Consider the following 6,142-nt stretch of genomic DNA (forward strand, 5'->3'; position numbering starts at 1 on the left):
ACAAACAAAAAGTCAAAAGAACTAAAAGGAGTTTCCATTTTCCTAATTGGAAGAGTGACTAAATCAAAATAATACAAATAGATATAGTGTAATTCCTTTATATGTCACTAGAAAAAGTCCTCTAAAATGTTGTGTGAAATATGAAGTGACGAAGTTGATCACACCATCCCCAAGCCTAAAACCTCTGTGATTTTAAACATTTTTAGATAATGATATATTTCAGTTTTATTTTTAAAAACATTGATTGTATTTTTTTTTTATGAAAGTTTTTTTGAGTTTTAATATAATAAATGGGAGAGGGGAGGGGATACAGAAGAAAGAGCTGGGAACGAGGGAGTAAGGAAGTGCATCACATTCAATATAATCAAGGACACATTAATGTAAAAACCACAAAACTATAAATAGGAAAAAGTTTTTATAAACATAAAACAGATGACTGATGAATGTGGTGTAGGATGAAGCAAAGGAGAGGACAATAGGAGGAAAATGGAAGTGGAAGACACAGAAGATAGGGTGTGTTAGTACAGGGAAGATGAGTGGGGGAGGAGGAAAAGAAGGGAGATGTTCAATAGAGGAGATAGAGTTCTCTAAACAATTTTGCAGCCATTAGGGGATAAGAACAGGAAGTCAAGGAGTGACATATTTACACCAGGATTGCCAGGTCTATAGAAATTGGGTGGGTCGATCATTTATGATGCTAATAATATGTTCTTATTTGTGTATCTGGAAAATAATATTAATTATAGCTGAGATAGTTGGAGAATCTGGCAGTTTGCAATTGTGGGCAAATAAGCATCTAGCTGCAATGAGAATGTGGCTCAGAAGTTTTTAAATCAGTCTGTGGATCCCAGGAGGGAGACGCAGCTGGAGAAAATAGGAGACGTGGAATGGAAATTGTAACTGTGTGATCTTATGGATAAGATCCGCCAAGGGGCAAAATTTTAGGTCAGCTCCACCAAATGGGGGACAGGGTAACGTGATGGCCGCAGTTTCACCAGGAAAGATCTGTAGATGTAGAATAAATTGCCTTCAGCCTGGAGGGGACTAAATACCAGCAAAACAATAGCTTGTATGAGTTTTCTTTAATCCAGGTGCAGACTGAAGATTTAGCTACAGCTTCTTGGATCGACTTCCACTCATCTATTTCCATTGTCTCAGCCATGTCCTCTTCCCAGTGTAGTTATGGTGGTAGTCATTAATTTGTTTTTTACAATGCCGACATAGGTTTAAGAGACATAAAAATTGTGAATACTATAATACCGACAAGTAGCAAGTCCAGACTTACCATATAATTTACCTCCAACATCGCCCCCACGGTTAATTGCCGGCAGTAATAAAATGCGACTTTGTAAAATGTCTCCTCAACAAATGACGTCACTTACATTGGCCACAGTGAGATAGCCAGTTTTAATGCGCCAATGGGCGGACCCGCCGCCTGGATTACATTATACTCCTAACATTAACCTACCACACCCCATAGTTCATGTGGTTCTTTGCCAGGCTGATTGTGTTGCATCACAAGTGCGTTAAAAGTGGTGTCATTAGAGGAGGACCTGTTAAGGCAAAAAGATTCTAATGGGGAGTGACAGTAGGGTGTGTACTGTACTGGCCAATCTGAGTATTATAGAGATGTCGGATCTGAAGATATGGTAGAAAGTGGAGAGGAGGAGGTTAAGGCAATCACAGAGCTCAGGAAATCCAGGGAAAAGGCCCATCAGGATTAGGTCAGGGAGGAATTTGACGTTATGTTTTGTCCAGGAAGCCAATCTCTTTTGATATCATAGAACAATGGCATACTGACACGTGGAGCTCTAAAACAATGGCCCAATAACATATAAGGTCCCACAACAATGGTGCACTGACACATGGGTTCCAGAACATTGGCATGCTGGCACAAGGGGTTTCAAAACACTGGTACATGGAAATGTGGGGTTTTAAACAGTGGCACTCTGACACTTGTGGTTTCAACACATTGTCACATTGTCACATGGGGTCCCAGAACAATGGCACACTGACAACTGAGGGTCACAGAGTAATGACACACTGACCCATGGAATACCAGAACAATAGCATCAAGCCATATGGGGTCTCAGAGCAATGACATACTGACACATGGGTCCCAGAGGAATGGCAAATAATGGCACACCATTGCCACACACTGCCACATTGAGTACCAGAGCAATAGCACACTGACACATGTTGTCCTGTCCTAAAACTGTGAAACATTGACACATAGAGTCCAATGACAATAGCACACTGACATATGAGGTCCCAAAACAATGGCACTCTGAAACATTAGCTCCCAAAACAATTGCACAGGACACATGGGTTCCAAAACAATGGCACACTGACACATGGTATCCCAAATCAGTAGCATACTGACACATGGGGTCCAAGAGTAATATTATCCTGACACTTTGGGTCATGGATGATAAAGGATTGAGCATCACTGCTTTAATAGATTAATGTTTAGAGGCAATTTTTGCTTTTCTTGAGGTGAAATGGGTTTTTGATTTTTCCTACAATAGCACATCTGATGTGAAAGTCATCAGCATCTCAACATCAATTGTATGGAGTTCACAGCCACATACTATAAAAGCACCCATATTACCAAAATTATGAAATAATTGATGGGTTCGGTTTTAATATTTGTGTAAAAATATATTCTATCTACAGCTTCAGAAAGCAAGATACTCAAGAGACCCAGTAGTTAGCGGTAATCTGTATCAAATGATCTGCATGAGATTAAGAGACCATTATTGACTTGAGTGAATTGCTGATGACGCTTTAGAAATAGCGACTATTTATGGAATCAACGGTTACAGGTTTAAGAAAGTTTTTGATTTTAATGAGTGGGTGAGTTGTTTCTCTGTAAATAACATGTTGCATTACTATGTTACCATTTAGTAACGGTGTCACTGATTAGGATCCCACAGTTATACCTTAATTGCACGCAATATCTTCATATTAGGTTCCTGGATAAGCTTGTTATATAACCATACGATTTTACACTTTCCCTCTTATGACATGGCCATGACAGGCCTTTAATCTTAATTTACATTATATCCGGAGTTCTATTTATAATATCTCCTGTATCAAGACATTATAAATTCATAATCACATACAGATATATATGTCTGAAATGAAATCTTTACTTATACAATAATGTAATAATATAATTTCAATAACAAACTTACACATGGTAGATATATTACAATTTCAACATAGATGACAATCTTTGTGTAGACAATATCATATTAGTAATTTTTTATCTTAATTCTGTGGGTGTGTCTGTGTGGGTTTGAATTTATCTTAGAATTTATTACCATTCCATTGCTGGCTGTATTATTTCCACCCTACATATAGTGCAGCAATATCAGGTCCTCTGATTGGGTGTGTTTCTTTTCATTTTTCCAGAAAAAGATTAAATTATTTTACGTCCTATATTTTAAATGCTTTAAAAATGTATTGTATGTATTTGTATATGGGGATCCAATAGGAAGCGTCATTGTGGTTTTTGATTCAGTTTTATTTATTAAAGTTTGTACACTATAAATACATGTCAGGAAATGCAGGTAAGTTATGCCTTGCCATAGACTTTGTCTGGTTGAAATGCGTTGGATGTGGTCTTCTCATCATTTATGGACTTTTCTTCTGCTTACCTTGCTTTACAGTTGGTTGGGATGCCCACAACAAGAACCTGCTAAAAACTTATACATCTGCAAGCTCTGACAGGAACCTGGTTCTCTTAATATATATTGGGAGACACCAAATCTGTCTGAATTTATCTATTTATAGAATGTCTTTTCTCATTCAATTAAATATTGGAACTAATGCACTATATGCATCATCGTTATTTCTTTGGTACACTCTACATGTGAGACTCTGAATCATCATCAGGCACAAGCAGTAATTAATGTCTTATCATTGAAATGGTAATATATACCTTATTATTTTTGTTTCACTAAAGTAAGCATATTCACAAAGGTGGGTAATGGCGGTTTGTGATACCCTTGCTCACCATTTTTTTCTTTTTTTTCTTTTACACACTGAAAAATAATCAATTTAGTGAACATTCTACACTGTATTTATTTCTCTGTTTATATTTTATATACACCTGGAGTTTCTGTTCTGGAAGACATCATTAACCGGAGTGGAGGAAACATGTATTTATCACATTTGTTTGATGAATTTTGTCTTCATATGATTTTCCATTATTTATTGAAACATGTATGACAATTATGCTGTATACATTGATTGTTTAGCGCCTGTGGATGTATGTCTTTTATATGTATATTAACTAAAACCGAAGCTGACAGATCCAAGAACCAAAAACCAGGATCCCAGCCAAGAACTACTCCTTCGAAACAAATGAAGGGCCAACCAATGTAATCAAAGGCTTTCACCATGTATAATGCCACAAGTAAATCTGAGGTCTTAGTAGTGTTAATTTGATGATGTCAATTGCCCTACTGGTGTTGTCTACAGCTTGACAGTGAGGAACAACCCAAACTTGGAGGTGAGTCATCTTGGTAAACCATATGTTAAGTCTAGAATCTTAGCAAAAACCTTTAAGTCAACAATCCAGGAGGAAAATAAGTATGTAACTCGTACAAGAAGCAGGGTTCTTGCCTTCTTATGGATCACAGAGACTGAGATTGAGTTGTGGTCGATCAACCAAAAGATGATTCGTCCTGAATGGTGCTAAAAATATCTGAGTTTCTGGAAGAGAAAATCACTAATTGTTTTTAAAGTAGAAGGCCACAAAACCATTGAGGCCAATAGCAGTGGCTGACTATGTTAGGCAAATATTTGACAGCGTTATGTCCTGTGCTATTGTGCATCTAAGAGATTTAACGGCCTCTAAAGACAATAGTAACTAGCAAGGCAGTCTTCAATTTAGCTCTGTAAATTTAGGAGGAAATCCTATGATTTTTAGTAATAAAGCTTACTTTAAAAAGTCTGGAATTCTTCTGTTATTTCCTGGGAGTCATAAGTTAGCCATTCTAGTGTCTTACTAACAGACGCAATGGCATTGCATTTTCGGTGGTATTGTATGTTCGATGTTGAAGTCTACTGTCTAGCAGGGTATCTGCTTTATCACTATTTTCATAAAATCTTTGGGTCAACCACTTGTGTATTGGAAACCTTTTAAGAAGGTATTGCACTGAATTGGCCCTTTCAAGGATGTTAAGAATTTCCTCTGTCAACGTAGCTCGGGTTCAGAGACTGAATTCCCTTTATCTGTTATTCTGATATTTCTTAACTTTCTTCTTGTAATTTATTACCTTATCATTTGGAGTATGGACATGTTAGCGCCCATGCTATCCAGCTGTTCTTCGTACATGTTGTGAATATACATTATGCCAATATTACGATAGGTTTCTAAGAAAGAACAACATAGTTATATTTCAGTATTATGAAACATAACAACAACACTGTAGCAATGGATAATAATCACATTAAAATTGCTTCTCTTTCAGTGATCTCCAAGTGACTAAGGAGTCTAGGCATCAATATATTGTGGTGCCACTAAATATACAATGCTTGATGCATTGCACAACTTTGCAATCTCCATATTAATCTACATGAACTACGAAGACAAACGTTTAGATGATTATGTCAGGAATAATCTTTGATTTCCCCTACAATAAGCTTTTGATGCATTTTGTGATGCCACTTAATGGAGAAAACTACTGTTTTCTCTGTTTTAATGGCTCATCCTACTTTGATTCATAGAACTCTTAAACATGATTATTATTTTTAATAAAAGTGGAAGTTTGTTGTACCTGCTACTGTATACAAGGCTTACTCCTTGGTAGGGTCAAGTTGTGAAATGTATTGAGGGAAAAGAGGACACTGTAGAGTGAGTCATTCTGGCTCCTTGTGCTGTGAAATATAAATGGGAAATAGGGCTTGCATGATATGTTTAATATTTTGGGTTTCATTATATTCTGTACAACTATGTAGCTGTTGTTGTTCAGTGGTGTACTGTTACATTATGTATATGTGTTAGGCTTTATTATATTTAGAGCAATCAGGGCTTTATTTGAGCCATCACTGTTTGCATAGCCAAAGTCATCATCACCTGTTTAGAAAATAGTTACTCTACTCAAGAAACTATTGGTGAGGGCGGAGATGG

The sequence above is a fragment of the Mixophyes fleayi genome, chromosome 11 (assembly GCF_038048845.1).
Source record: "Mixophyes fleayi isolate aMixFle1 chromosome 11, aMixFle1.hap1, whole genome shotgun sequence".
Taxonomy (NCBI): Eukaryota; Metazoa; Chordata; class Amphibia; order Anura; family Limnodynastidae; genus Mixophyes; species Mixophyes fleayi.